We start from the raw sequence: 16,204 nt of genomic DNA on the forward strand, positions 1-16,204 counted from the left end.
CTTCTAGCCTTTAAAGGCTCTTTGAATAAGATTAAAATAAATTCTAAGGGATAAGAAAGCATTGTGTTATGACTTATTTGCCAGTGTTTGGCCTACTAGGTGGTGTATAAAATAATAGTGCTGCAACTAATAGTGGCTTAGATTCTATCAAATTTCATATTTCTCCACTGGTGCATCCCAGTGATTGGTCATCGGAAATGGAACTAGAAACATGAGTGGAGTGATTACAGACCCTGCAGGGTGGCTGGAAATGAACAAACAGGAAGAGAGACTGCTTGTTGTGTGGCCTTTTAAGGCCTTTATGTATACTAGAATATCTTAGTCTCTATCTGCCCTCATTTTAAAAAGCTTTATTATTATTGAGGTGTATTTCTTATACAGTAAGATTGAAATCTTTGATGTACAGCTCAGTGAACTAGATGTATACACCCTTATAGCTACCACACAAATCAAGGGACATCCCCATCACCCCAGACAGTTTCTTTGTCAGTACCACCTCCAAAGGAAGGTGGTCACCACTCTGATATCTATCAGCATGGTTTTGCCTAATCTATGGCATAAAACATACCCATTTTTTGTGACTGGTCTCTTTTGTTCAACATAATGTTTTTGAGATTCATCTATGTTGTCATATATATCAATAATTTGTTCCTGTTAATTCTTGGGTACTTACCTATTATATGAATATACCGCCGTTTGTTTATTCATTTTCCTCTTAATAAATATTTTAAGTTGTTTCTAATTTCAGCTATTATGAATTAAGTGGCAATGAAAATTCTTGTACATATGACTTTTTGTTGACACATGCACTCATTTATCCTGGATGTATACCTGAAAGTAGAATTCCTTGTTATAGGGTAGACATAGATAGATATTAGTAGATATTCCAGTTTTTTAAAATGGTTGGACCAAATTTTACTCCTACCAGCAGTGTATAAGTTCCAGTTGCTCCATATCCTTTTAACACTTGATGTGGTCAGTCTTTTATTTGTATTTTTTTTAAACTTTATGTTTATTGTTGACACTCTTAAAGATGTACCCATTTCCCCACACACACGCCTTTGCCCACCTCCACCCAGCCCCTGCCATCCCCTTCTTTCTGGCCATAACCACTCTGTTGTCTGTGTCTGTGGGCTATGCATATGTTTTTTGGCTAATCCCTTCACCTCCTTTTATCCAGTGCTCCCTTATCCCCTCCCCTCTGACAGCTGGATGTGGTCAATCTTTTAAATGTTACCCATTCAGATGATTACAGGGGTGAATCTCATTGTGGTCTTATTTTGAATTTTCCTGATGAGTATTGTAATAACATTGAACACCTTTTCATATGCTTTACATTTGTAAATTCTCTTTAAAATATACTTTTATTGATTCCAGAGAGAAAGGGAGAGGGAAAGAGAGATAGAAACATCAATAATGAGAGAGAATCATTGATTGGCTGCCTTCTGCACGTCCCCTACTAGGGGGGGATCGAGCCCACAACCCGGGCATGTGCCCTTGGCCAGAATCGAACCTGGGACCCTTTAGTTCGCAGGCCGATTCTCTATCCAAGGAGCCAAACTGGCTAGGGCTCATTTGCTCCTTTTTTAAAATTTGTTTTGCTTTTATTGGTTTTCAGGTTTGCTAGTTTTCTAAAATATATTCTTGTCATAAGTTCTTCGCTAGGTGTATGTATGTAGAATATCTCCCACTCTTTGGTTTGTTCATTCACTTTTTAATGAAATGTTTTGTTGAATATATTTTAACTTTAATGAAGTCCAATTTATCTCTTTCTTAATTGTTTATCCTTTTTAAATGTTTTTTTTTTAATTGAGATGGTTCATGCTTTTTACTTCCTGTTTAGAAATCTTCGCCTATGCTTCAATTCCCTGGTCGGATAACCCCTGTTTCTCTTGCCAATTCAACCGCATGCCAAAGTCAATATATTTTCTTAGGTAGGGAGAATGGAAATCGGGTCAGGCTAAATCTGGGTGAAGGCAGGATATGTGTCAGAGGTTAAGGTAGGAAGGTGAAGTCTGCAGATTTGCAGAACAGATTGAAGCAAGAGGCCTAACACTATTAGATTTTGGTCCAAGGACCTGAAAGAAAAGATGTATTCTAGTGGCTTTATGGTTGGGTAACTGGACAATTATTTGTGTTGCTGTCCAGCTCACACTGTGTCTTTTGGAGTATTTTGCAAGCTTTAACTTTTTTATAAAATCAAACTCTTTTTATGTTCATAGTCCCTAAGTTATTGCCTAGAAACATTAAACAGTCAGTGAAGCCCTGGCAGGTGTGCAGGTGTGGCTCAGTTGGTTGGGCATTGTCCCGTGCACAGAGAGGTCACCAGTTCAATTCTCAGTCGGGGCACATGCCCGGGTTGTGGGCTTGATCCCCAGTGGATGGTGTGCATGAGGTGGCTGATTGATGTTTCTCTCGCCCTCTCCCTCTCTTGCTCTAAAAAAAAAGGAAAAAAGTCAACTAAGTTCATATTTTAGGGACATTATGTTAATGTCTAGTGACCATAATTTTCCTTCTCAGTGCTCAAAAAACATCATTTTAATCATCTTTTCTTGACCATACTCAGAAAATAAAAACCTTCCCTAACATTTACCCATCCCTAATTTGCTGACTCCCCCCCACCCCCCGCCATTCTCCATAAGTTTTCCTAAAAAAGATCAATGTCAATAATTCCATGATCTCATCTGTTTTCCTACAGTCCAGTGTAAACATTTGGGTCTGCTTTTCATAATGAGACCATGGCAGGGCCTGGACAGAACTGCCCAGACCGTGGGGTCAGAGCCAAGTGGGAGTTGGTAGGAGGCACATGGGAGGCAGGGAGAAGGCAGGACCACTGTAAACTCTCTGGAGGACAGAAACTCATGTCCTTAGATCAGGTAGGAGCAACTGGGTTGAAACTCCGGGCTTGGGAGATGGGCCGTCTGGAGGCCATGGGACCATGAGGCTTTCTTGGGAAGGCAGGATGGCTTGATAGTGAGAACATAGCTTCATGCCAGGCCATCCCAAGAGTTTGTTGGGACAACAGGACTAGAGCTGGGTCTCCTGAGAGATCGTAATTGGCAGGAACAAGGTGGGAGTAGCCACTCAGCTTCCAAAAAGGTGAGTTGATGAGGCTGCAGACATGCCCTTGGGTCTGAACCCACAGGCATGGGGTAGATGAGCATGGTGTAGTAGAAAGAGAGGGCTCTTGGAATCAAACATACCTGGTTCTAGTTCTGGCTCTACCAATTACTAACTGTAAGACACTAGGCAAGGTGAGTCTTCCATCCTGTGATTGACAAGAGGATCAAATAGGATTGTACATACAAAATATTGTTTCCCATTTTTCTCCCATTTTTTTTGGCTCTTCCTTCCTGTTGCCACACCCAGCAGATAGCTTTCAGTCTTTGTCTTTCTGGCCTACTTTGCAGCACTTGTTCCATTCTACAGTCACTGTGTTTTGAAATAAAACCTTCCCTTGGCTCTCATGTAGATTCCTCTATTCCACGACAACAGCTACCATATCGTATTAGTCTGTTAGAGCTGCCATAACAAAAAGGCACAGACTGGGTGGCTTAAACAACATAAATTTATTTTTTCACAGTTCTGGAAGCCTAAAGTTCAAGATCAAGGTGCTGGCAGGACTGGATTCTTCTGAGGCTTCTCTCCTTAGTTTGCTGATGACCACCCTCTTCCAGTCTCTTCTTGGTGTCTCTCTCCCTGCTGTCCTAATTTCCTCTTCTTATAAGGACACTGGTCAGATTGGATGAGGGCCACCTAACAGCCTTTTAACTCAATTACCTCTCTAAAGGCCCTATGGTCAACTACCGTCACATTCTGAGATACTAGGCAATAAGGCTTAAACAGATGAATTTTGGGGGACAAATTCAGTCCATAACACATGTATGTGCTGACAGCTGCCACACTTGTATCCCCAGCACATCCCTCCCCCAATCAAGAGCCAGATCCAGGAGGGAGGGGAGTAAGAGATCAACCGAAGGACTTGTATGCATCCATATAACCATAACTAATGGACATAAGACACTGGGGGGTAAGGGAGGGCAGGGGCCAATTCAGTCCATAACACATGTACGTGCTGACAGCTGCCACGCTTGTATCCCCAGCACATCCCTCCCCCAATCAAGAGCCAGATCCATTAATGTACCTGCCTCTTGAACTTTCCACATGGAGGTCCTACTGATAAACTCAACAATTCCAAAATTCACTCATTATCTTTTCTCTGAATCCTTCCCCTCTTTGTCAACTTATATATGTTTGTACGATGATTCCAATCTCATATGAATTTTATCAACTTGTTGAATCAATTCTAATAGGAAAAATCAATACGAGCAGCATGTATATGCCAGGAAAGGGCAGTATACATTTATAGCATGGTATTAAGCATGTGGCCTCTGGAGTGATCCGTTATCTCTGTCATTTACTTTCTGTTGAGTTTGTACCTCATTTCCATACCTATAAAATTTGGGCTAATTAGGGTGCCAACCTCTCATGGATGTTGTGAGAATTATATGAGACCATGTATGTGGCCCAGCCTTGGCCCAGCCCTGTACCCTATCATTTCAGCTCATACCAGCCTAACTTCTGGGTCCTAACATTTGCATCTCTCTGCCAAAAGAGAGCAGGAGCAGGCCTCAGACAACAAGTGATGGGGGCTGGTGTATAAATATTCCACCTCTCTCACCCTTTTGGGTAGGGTCACTCTGAGGCTCCTGGTTGACATTAGTTTACCAGAGTTTCTCTGTGGATTAAACTCCAGTTCACAGTGGTCATGGCCTTGAAAACTGTCCTCCCTCCCTGCTTCCTCCCTCATTCCACATTCACCTACCCGTATTTTCTGTCCTCCCCTCCTCCCCAATCATAGGCTGAAATCCTAATGCCCAAGGTGATGGCATTAGAACGTGGGGCCTTTGGGAGGTGCTTAGGTCATGAGGGTGGAGACCTCATACATGGGATTAGTTCCTTATAAAGGAGACCTCACAGAGTTCCCTCTCTGCCCGTGTGAGGACACAGCAAGAAGTATGCAACCAAGTACAGGGCCTCACTCGACCTTGCTGGCACCCTGTTCTTGGACTTCCAGCATCCAGATCTGTGAACAATAAGTTTCTGTTGTTTGGAATAGCTGTGGTATTTTGTTATGGCAGCTCCAGCAGACTCAGACCCAGTATGTGAAAGCTTGGCTCGGTGCCTAGCATCTAGCAAGTGCTCAGAACTGTTGTTTCTTCTGCCGTTATTGTTGTTCATCGGTAGAAAGCAAAGCAAAGATGCCCATAGGCAGGAGCCCAGCCTTCTCGTTCTGTGTTTATGTCCATGCTGACGGGAGAAACCTTGTGTGACATCAGGAGGCTGGGAGAACTCAATTAATAATGGTCAGTGTGTAACATGCATTCTTAGTGGGGGCTTTGGTCCCAAGGAGCCAAAAATTGCTTTTTGGAAGGGACTAAAAATCTTACTCTTTTTATCTGTAAATTACAGAGATGTATATGGCATATAAACAGATATACAGCATATCTGTGGTATTAAAATGTAATGGGGAGTCAATTAGAATACAGTGTCTGAAAGGCTCCTGGTAGGGGTGCAATAGCAATAACAAAAGCCCTGCTGGTTCATCATAAGCAGGAAACGTTACTGTTGATGTTGCCCTGGCTTTGGACCATCCTGGGTGGCAGTGCTTAGCTTGCAGGGTTCATGTCCTCTTTTCCGGAGTGGGGTGTTCACAGTTGAACAGTCATAAAGTTGTTGGGTTAAGTTTGCCCAGTGCAGCACCAGACTTTTTGGCAAAACATCCATCTGTGTGTGGTTAAGATTTTCCTGGTTCTTATTACAACCAGAGTTGGTTACATTTTGAGAACCATGGAGCTTTGGCTCTGATGAACAAGACGACCAACTCATCCAACACGGGTCCTTTGAATCTTTCCTTCCTGACTTCTCCAAATCTGCTTCTCCTCCTGGCTGACAACACTGACTTTGGCAAAAATAAAAAAAGAACCAAATTCTTTAGTTCCAGCCCATATTTCCTTTGTCAAAGTATGATCGTTAAAGAGTTTTTTTTTAAATAAAGTTCTCCTACGGACATATAATGAGCTTGGCTTAAAGGTTTATTTCACCCATTAAGAAGGCATCAGCAGAATGGCCGAGCTACTTAAAAGTAGGATACAGGGGACTGATGCAGATAGTATTTAATCAGTTCAAAGCAAGGCTGCTGAAATACGCTCGCTAACTGGATGCAGAACTGGTTACCATCCTACAGGGCAATCAAACCATAATCTTTGGAGTTGTTCTCTACTGGACAAATGTTATTTGTCAATTATATCTGGATACTTTGGGCAGTTGTTTTTATATTATCATCAAGATTCATCTTAACATTTTCTATACAGTCTATCTGGGCTATGAAATCTTAAGCTTTAGTACTTCCTTTTTCCTTTTGAGAATCTGAAAGACTACATGAAAAACTTTCATTTTTCTCTTTTATATCAAAATCATCTAGAAGCTAAGTACATTCATTGATTTCTTGTAAATATTTACAACACCCTCATATGTAGCACTTGCCTATTCCCATGGTGTCAATCCTCCAACCATGGTGAATTTCAAACTACCCATGTAATGTTATTGAAGGCAGAGTGGGAAGAGTTGTATACCGTCACTGTTGTGAACCAGTATTTTCTGGTTCCAGCACTTCATTGTGTGTGTTCTGTGACATAAACTTTATGGATTGTAGTCATGGTATTCAAGTTATTTCCAAGGACGTAGAATCATGGTCACTAGGTAGATATCTCTGAAGAGCCTGAAAGATCAACCCACCTAATGGTTCTAAAGCTATAATCCTTGGGACCTTAGCAGTCCTTGAGGGTCCATCAGGAGTTACACCAACTTAATTCAGAGATACATTTTTAAAACCTACAGTGAAAGTATACACATACATACATGTGTAACAAACACAAAAAGAAATATATGGGACTGATGAGTACCAAGTGTAAAAATCTTGTAACTTCTGAGAGGAATCTGAGGATATGTTATGACAGGGGTGGGGAGTACAGAGGTGTGCGATTCTGCTTTTAAACTTTTCTTGCATATCTTAAATATTGCATAATAAACAAAACACACACCCACACATGCATTTTACATCAAATTTCAAAACTTTTAAAAAACACTAACACATCAAATTGTGCTCCCAGGCGTGCTGACTTTGTACACATGAGGGAATAAAGTGTTTCCTGTCCTGTTTAATTAAACATTTCCCAGTGTTGCATGGTGAGCTGCACAAAGGCGTTAAAATGTTCACTCAGAATCTTCTTTTACTTTGCGTAATGAGGTGGCGGAATGTACTTTTAAGTTTTAAAGCAATTTCACACTTAATAAATGTTACAAGTATAGTACAAAGAATACTACTATGACATTTATTTATCCAAATTAATAAATTTTAATGTATCACCACATTTGTTTTTATCATTCTCTCTTACATACACACACACACACACACATTTTTCTAAATGATTTGAGAGTAAATCAATGCGTCATGTCTGTGTTACTTAATACCTCAGTGTTTACTTCTTCAGAACCAGGACATCCTTATGTTACCACAATACCACAGTTGTCAAATTCAGGAAATTTAACAATGATGCAATAATCTTATCGAATTTATAGTCCACAGGCCAGTTTCACCAATTATCCCAATATTGCTCCTGATAGCAATTGCATTTTTTGCTTTTTAGATTCAGGATCCAGTCGAGGATCACGCATTGCACTTAGCTGTCATTTCTCTTTAGACTTCCTCCATCTGAAACGGATCCTCAGCCTTCCTTTGTCTTTCAAGACCTTGACGTTTTTGAAGCGTTCAGGCCCGTGGTTTTTGCAGTGACTCAGCTTGCTGTGTCAAATGCTCCTCTCAAGTGGATTCAGGTCATGTGCTCTTGGCGGGAATGCCACGGAAGTGCTGTGTCCTCCTCTGTGCCTGATGTCAGGGGGCACATGTGCAGGTAACTGATGGCGGGTGAAGGGGGTGTCCTCCAGGTGTCTCTGCAGTGGGAGTTTTTAAAAATAGTTTATTGATTTTATTTATTTATTTATTAAAGTGTATATACTGTGTTTTTTTATTGTTCATCCTCACCCCAGGATATTTTTTCTATTGATTTTTAGAAAGAGTGGAAGGGAGAGGGAGAGGGAGAGGGACGGGAAGAGAGAGAGAGAGAGAGAGAGAGAGAAACATCGATGTGAGAGAGACACATCCATTGGTTGCCTCTTGCACATGGGGATGGAGCCTGCAACCTAGGTATGTGCCCTTGACCAGAATAGAACCCAGGACCCTTCGGTCTGCGGGCCAACACTCTATCCACTGAGCCAAGCCAGGTAGGGCAGTTTATTGATTTTTAGAGAGAGAGAGAGAGAAAAAATATATTGATCAGCTGCCTCCTGTACTTCCCCTACCAGGGGTTGAGCCCGCAACCGAGGCATGTGCCCTGACTGGGAATCGAACCAGCAACCTTTCCGTGCATGGGATGTCGCCCAACCAACCGAGGCACACCGGCCAGGGCTGCGGTGGGAGGTTTTTAAGAGCCATTATTTGGTGAAAAATAAGGGGTGAATCCAAGGGGGAGTGTTATTTGGACCTTTCGGGGTGATGGCTCCAAAGTGGCTCTGAAAATGTCATCTCGCTGGGTGAGTCAGGCTGCTCTCTGAGCTTTGAGGCATTTTTGTGGCCCGGAAAGGGCAGCATCAGCAGCCTGGTCTGTGGTGGGGGATGCAAAAGCCGTCGGTGTCCGCATGTCTGGTGTGCGGCACCCTGGTGCATAAAGAGCCAAGTTAAATTCCGTGCCAGGAGCTGACACCTCCCTGCTGATTGCTGAGTGTGCTTGTCCCCTGCCTTGGTGACGTGCAGTGTGGGTTTCTTGAGGTTTCCCCACTTTCCTGTATAAAATGAAGACAGTCTTGCTTCTTAGCCAGGGCTGCTAACGTGCTGGGCCACAAGGCATGGATGGCCTGACCCAGGCCGGGACTGCAGCCTCTCAGAGAAAAACAGGAAATTAGGACATATGCACTCTCCACATATTGGCTCAATTATGAGTTTCACAGTGGTTCCATGTGGCTGGAATAACAGGGCAATTTTCCTTTGGAGAGTAGAATACCCAAGCTAATGAAGATGTATTTTATTGAATAACACTTTATTGCAGTGAATTATGTAGTGCCCAGCACTATTTTAAGTACTGTCACAGATTTACTCATGAATTCATTCCACACATTTTTACTGGGCGGGGAAGCGTGAGGCGCCAGCAGGGCAGATGTTATGCGTTTGTCCACAATTTATAGAGACGCTGGTAACACTCCAAACATCAGACAATACCCCGGGCCCTGCCCTGCAGAAATGCACGGCGGGTGGGCGATAAATAGAAACATGGAAATAAATCTTTGAGTCAGATGTCAGAAGACTGTGCATTATACGCTACAAAATGAATTGTTTTCAGGTTCAATAAAAATGTGGTGAATTAAAAAAAAAAAGTTTGGACTTCATGTTCTGAGTGGCAGGGTGTGTTGATTAGAATGTGTGTGTTAGAGTAGGGTTGCTCAGACTTGAGGGGAGGGTTTCTGGCAAGGAAGACCCCCACTCACCCTTCGGAGGGAGCTGGCTTGTATCGAGATGTGTAGGTTTGGGTGTGAAGCCTGGAGCCGCCACAGACATTTCACAGCTGGTCACCCTGACGATGGGCCGCACTGCTCCCGGGAAGGCAGAACCCGGGGACAGAAATATCCACAGAAAAAGGAACTCATTGACATCGTGCAGTCCCTGGTGTGGACTCCGCCACACCCCTCAGTCACTTTACTTCTTAGTGATTAAGTTTCTGTCTTGAAATAATTTCACTTCCAGAAAAGTTCAGAGAACTCCCATTTGCCATTTATGCAGATTCACCGATTGTAGCTTTTTGCCCCATTTGCTGAATCTTTCTCTGACCCAGTTGAGAGCAGGTTGCAGACATCAGGCCCCTTTACTTCTTCCATATGCAATTCTTGGGAACAGGGATGTTGCCCCGGCCAGTGCGGTTCAGTTGGTTAGAGTGTCATCCCATGCACCAGATGGTCATGGGTTCCATTCCTGGTCAGGGCCACGCACATGCCTGGGTTGTGGGTGTGGTGCCGGTTGGGGTACATGAGGGGGTGGCCAATTGGTGTGTCTCCCTCTCACATCGATGTTTCTCTCTCCCTTCCTCCCTCTCTAAAAAAATAAAAAAATAAAAAAAAAAGAAAAATAGGGATGTCCTCTTACATTCACACCGTCCTATCATCCAAGACTGGAGCTTAAACGTTGATAATGGTATTTTTTTTAATCTAAATCACAGATACCAGTTTTTAACAGTTTTCCTGTTTAAAAAAAATACTAGATAGTGTCCTCTCTAGTATGTTTCTTTCTTCAGAATCATGTCCTTTGCAGTGGGGTTTGGTTCCCTTTAATCTCTTTGAACCTGGAATGTTTACTCAGCATTTCTTTGTGTTTCATTACGTTGATTTTTTTTTTCCAAATTCTAGGCCAGCTCTTCTATAGAATCTTCCTCAGTTGGGGTGTACACCTCTAGCCAGAGTATTCTGTGATTGATGTGTTCTCGGGACATGGCGTCTGGAGGAACACAGCATCTGTCTGCCCTCACTGGGGATATTAATTTTGATCACCTGGTCGAGATGTTGTCTGGTTTCTCCAGTGTGTGGTTACTATCATTCCTCTTGCAATTAATAAGCAATCTGTATGGAGACATTGCTGTTTATTTTTAAGCCAGTTTGAATTGGCTCTTCTGTTACTTGAAACATAAAAGCTCCTCACTGATTCAAGGGCTCATTGATATTGTGGGATTAATTGCTGATTACCATAGAGAAACAAGCAAGGGATTATAATGAGAAAAATAAGAGGGGTTTCTGAAAAGCTTTCTTTGTGGTCAAATGGGAGCAGAGCTGAACCAAAGGGCATGGGTATCTTAAGAAGACTAATCAGTTAGTGATACTTCTTGGTCTTTAAATGTATCTTGTTAGGACAAGAACCCAAAAAAGATTCTTTATTAATAAAAATTGCATCCTCTGTTCAAAATAGTGTTATTACTTGCACTGAAGGGAACATAACATTTTCTTTGCAAATTTGCAACAATTTGCAAAAAAGTCTTTCCTTTCTGTTCTTTTTTAAAACACTCTTTACTGGATACTGTTGGTTACACTCACAAAGGATGGTGGTTGTTTACAAGGACATAGAAATATTCATTCAAAATATGTTTGTTTGCTTTTTTTTCTGGCAAAAAAATGTTTCCATTCACTGTAAATGCAGTAGCCGTTGACCAGGATTCCTAAGAGAAGCAGTGAGCCAGACGCTGAGGCACAGATTCAAGTCTAAGTCGTTTACTGGGAGGTGATCTCCGGGGAAGCCAGGAGGAAGGAGGACAGGAGACAGGCAGGGGGAAGCAGCTATTAAAGTGCGTTATCAAGCACGCGTGTGTGCGTGTGCGTGTGCGTGTGCGTGTGATTGTCCGGGTTTGCGAGCTCCAGAAGCAGACCTTGAGATAAGCAGTCAAGTGCAGATAGTTTTGGGGGGAGACTGGTAGGAGAGTGTGGAAGTGGGGAAGGAAAGGCAGCCCTCATTGGGGTGTCTGGAGCCTAATCTCCCTGCGGACGCCTTGGAGAACACACACCTCAGAGCTCCCCACCTGAGAGCCGAGGGAGCCGGGTCAGGGTGAGACAAGCAGTTGTGCAGTGCATGTTCCACTCTGGTCCGGGTTTGGCAGTGTGGCCGGGAGGAGCGACAGCATGCACGTGTCACGTGTGAAAATACTCAGCAAGGACATGGGTGCCAGTGGGGATGCTCTCTGCCTCCACTTTTGTGGCATCTCTGTTCCGGAGGAGGCAGAGCCGGTCCACACACACATCACTGCTGAGATTGCATTACTGGGTTGGAAACAGATCATAAAGGGGCCCTGGATACCCTACCAGAGCAAATACATATTAAATCCTAAGAAATGGGGTGTGAGCCGGGCAGCAGAATGCTGGGGAAGGACCGTTGGTGTGGCCTGCAGGACGGAATGGAGCCGACACCGGGTGGCGATGCTCGGACGTTGGGAGCTGCTGAAACCATTAGGGCTGCGGCCTTCTGAGGCCTGGCTGGACGTGGAGAATGGAAGGAAGATGAGAGACATTTGAACAGGAAGACTCTGGTGTTGTCATTAACGGGAGAGCAAGGACTTCAGGGGAACGGAATGTGAAGTGGAAAGTCAGCATTCCAAGCTACCTTTCAGAGGAAGAAACCAAAAATGAGGGCTTCTTTTTGTTCTTTTTTTTTATAGACAGATATTTCTGAGTTTAGAAAAAGACATAGGAAAGGAAGAAGAGGATGCCACAAACACTGGGTTTTGTTTTGCTTGTTGTTGATGTTTCTTTAAAGTGGAATCAGACAAAGTAAATAGTTGCAATCCAGACATAATGCACAGCCTGCCAACGGAATGATTTGACTTTTGTCTACTCTCTCTGTACACCTCGGTGAAATAATAAAGGGATAGAAAGCAATCTGAAAAGGGCAGGAAGGAAAAGGCCTAATTGAGAACAGGGTCTGTGGAGAGAAATCTTGGTTAAAATAGAAGCTCCAGCTGTAGGGGATCCTCGCATTTGTATACAGAGGTGCCAGGTAGCCTGATGCCATAGCAGGCAGGTGAAATGGGGCTATATGGAGAAAAGCCCTTTGTAAATCAAAACACCGTATGCCGACTGGGTCGCTGTCCCCAGAGGAGTGAGGCGTTAGCTCTCTTATATCCAGACACCTCCCCACCCCCATTTGGGTTATGCCACTGGGGACTGTGAGAAGGTTGGTTTGGCCCAGTATTGAAACAGACAACTATCTTTCCTGGTTTAACAAAAACACTTTGAGCCTTCTGGAGAAGAACAAGAGGGTGAGGTCTTCAGGAAGATGAAAGCGTTAACCCCTAATCTTCCCTAACCTCTCATCTTCCTCTTTGCTGGAAACATATTATAGCCACCCAAAGAGAGGGGGTTTTGTTTTTGCAAGATAATCATCTGGGGGTGATGCTCAGGCATGCGGTCTGCTTTTATCTGCAGTACCTCTAGGTCAATAGAAGCTAATTTTAGAGGGTCGCAAAAGAGGGTCACCCAAAGCAAGTGTGCATCTGAGGGGCTTGTTCTCAGACACAGGGCTAGGGGATTTTTCAATGCTTACTGGGTGTGTTTTGCTCTTCAAGATGAGGAGGATGCTGGGAGGGAAAAGCAGCTGGTTTAGGATTAAGAGAGGATTGGAGGAGGAGGTCTAAGATGGTGGGTCCATACTGAAGGGGGCTGTGGTGTTTTAGAATAGCCAAAGCAGGAGAGGAGGTGGAGGGAGGGGCACTGTAGCTAGGGTGCTTTAAAGGAGAGAACATGACCTCTTAAACTGGAATGAAGAGCAATAACAAAATTAGGATGCCTTAGGGCTGTCGAAGACAAGCCCATCTGTTTTCTCCAAGTGCCACAGGAGTGTAATCAGGGCCTCTAGAGACGAAACCTTACACTCATGCAAAGCAAGATTGATGAGCCTGGGAGAAGAACAAAAGCAGTGGTGGAAGCTGTGTCCATTCTCTTGTGAGCCCTAAGATAATCCAACCTGCTCACCCAGTAGCACCCTAAGATCTGGGTAAGAGGGACCTCTGCCTAGGCTATGAACTTGGTCCCACTTCAGTGTCAACCCTCCCCATGGAAAGAGAAGTCAGTGGGCCAAGGGTTGTGCCAACCTGGACCCCATGTTCTCCTCCCTGTCTTGCTCCAGAGTCACACACTCTGGAATCTGCCCACATGTCCAAGCCTGCCTGCGCTGCCTACATAGGCTGGAAGGCTTGGGAGGGAGTGCTTGGACGGGAAGGCTGGGGCAGCCACAGAGCTGCTGGAGGGAAGAGAAGGGTGAAGCCGTGGGGCAGGTTCAGAATCAGAACGCTGACAAGTACAGCACAGAACACTGAAGAGTCTGAACGTTTTAAATTGAAATTGGGCCTCCCAGTTCCTTATAAAGGTACATTTGTCATGGCAGGAGACTAGAACATATTTAGTTAACAGCTCTGTTAACATAAGAAACCATTGAAACCTGTAAAGAATTTTGTGAGTTTATTTGAGCCAAACCTTCGACAAATGCCGGGAAGCAGAACCTCAATGAATTGAGATAATGCTCCGGAGAATGGCGGGTTACATCTGTATTTATACATTGCAGTCAAAGGAAAGGGACGTAGGTGGGTTACATGAAATCCATTGGTGATAGACTAGAGAGGTGGGAGAAAGCAAAGCGGGGAAACCCCTGGGATTGGATAAAAAGTAAAATGATAGACACATACTTAGGTGGGTGCAGGAACAATTAACATAACAATGAAGGAATTTATGGTATCTGTCCTGGCACTCAGGCACATTAGGTTGTGCCCCAAGGGGTCCAGAAAAAGGGAAGTTACAAGTTACCCAGACATTTCAAAGGGTATGTTATTCTAGATGCAAAAAGACAGATAGGCTCAGTTAAGGTAAAGGTTGATCTTGTCAGTGAAGATACCAACCTAAGATGTAATTACCCACCATAACTGCTTTTAGTTAAAGTTTAATTTCAGACCATCCTTTATGGTTACTTTAGGTCTCTGAGTTTGCAAGATTGCCATGCAGGCCTTCCCTGAGCTTGTCAGGTTAGCATGTGGCCCCTTTCGTCCACAGCTCATAGCCAGACGTTAAGTATATGAGCCTCCCTTTGCCTTCTTGCTCCAGGCCCTGCAAATACCAGTGTCCATCCAGCATCCCCTTGGGAGGCAGGAGAAGGTCAAGTCCCCCTGTCCACTCAGACCATCCATCTATGTACCCATTGACCATATGTCTTTGCCCTTCTTTTTTCAGAAGTCTCACTCCAAGGGTATCTTTATGACCTGAGCAGTCTCCCTCAGATGTGAGTTTATACTCACCCTTGAATACTCCTGGTGGGAAAGGGCTGACCCTGCTGCCTTCCCTGTCTGGCCTCCCTGCCATAACTGTGCGTCAGACACCTGTCCCAGAGGATAGGAGTCGGGGAAGACAGAGAGGAAAACCCCGAGGATAGGAGTCGGGGAAGCCTTGCAGAAACTATTTGGTTAGTTGAAGCTTGCGCAAAATTGAGGATGAAACTGGATTTGTGAAATACCTCAATCATATGTAGGATGAAACTGGATTTGTGAAATACCTCAATCATATGTACTTGACTCTCAGAAAAAGATATGAATGCCATTGGTCAACAAAAAGGGACTTTCAAACATGCCTGAACTCCCGACGCACAACTTTTGGGCACAAAACCCACCTTTTTGGTGATGGCAGCAGATACCCCTGAGAGCCTCACTGAGCTGTGTGGGTTTCTCTGACTCTTTTGTGGACACATAAAATATTCAAATATCTTGGAGATCAACTGTTTCTTTCTTAATGCATCTCCCTCGATAATTTCTGGATTCTGGCTGCAAGATAGTAATACATGTTAATAGGGCATTTACTATGTATAGAAGGTATTCCATTTTGCTATTTTGATATTGGATCATATGGTTTTACTGACTGTCCCACTGGAATCTGCAGCTTAGAAGGAGGTGTTCTTCAGAGGTGGCCCAACCGTTTCATTGTTCTCCAGCCCACTTCTTACAAGCAGGAATGGGAATTTTAAGGCTCTATCCCATATCACACAGATGCACGCACATGCACAAACACACCAAGTCCATTTGCTTGGCCAGTTATGTTTCATTGGGAGTTTTGCATCTGTCTGATGGATTTTTTTTTTGTTTTGTAGTCTCTAATGAAAATATGATGGCTTGGAAACACACCTGGAAACCTTTCCAGAATTCTGATTTGTGCATAAATGAAAGAGCTGAGACACATGACAGCTACGGACTTGTAGAGAACAAAGTGGGTCTGTGTGTCATAGAGAAAGGAAAGGCCTCCAGATCACAGACTCCATAGGGAAAATCCAGCTACCGAGAGAACATGTATTTCAAAGTGGTGTAAGAAATGGTTTTCCAGCATGTATCTGTGTTCCTGGCATTTGATCTTATTTTGTCATTCTTGAAGCTCTGGTACTTTCTGTCATCTGATGCTTTGAGGAAGCCATTCCTTAAAAACCATTCCTTCATGGAATACTACGCTGCTGTAAAAAAGGAGCTCTTACCATTTGCAACATCATGGATGGACCTGGAGAGCATTATGCTAAGCGAAATAAGCCAGTTGG

General features: G+C 43.6%; 1 protein-coding gene across 9 annotated transcripts in view; it reads left to right on the plus strand.

Annotated features, from left to right (window-relative positions):
- RIN2 (Ras and Rab interactor 2) overlaps positions 1-16,204 on the plus strand; it is a 207,812-nt gene that overhangs the window by 77,540 nt on the left and 114,068 nt on the right. The window contains exon 1 of one of the 9 annotated variants that reach the window (XM_023761272.1): positions 7,956-7,973. The exons of the other annotated variants lie outside the window; for them this stretch is intronic. The gene's annotated coding sequence lies outside the window, so the exon portion shown is untranslated. Of the gene's footprint in view, positions 1-7,955; positions 7,974-16,204 lie in introns of those variants that run through there. 9 annotated transcript variants of the gene reach the window in all.

This window comes from Myotis lucifugus, unplaced genomic scaffold (genome assembly GCF_000147115.1).
Source record: "Myotis lucifugus unplaced genomic scaffold, Myoluc2.0 scaffold_205, whole genome shotgun sequence".
NCBI lineage: Eukaryota > Metazoa > Chordata > Mammalia > Chiroptera > Vespertilionidae > Myotis > Myotis lucifugus.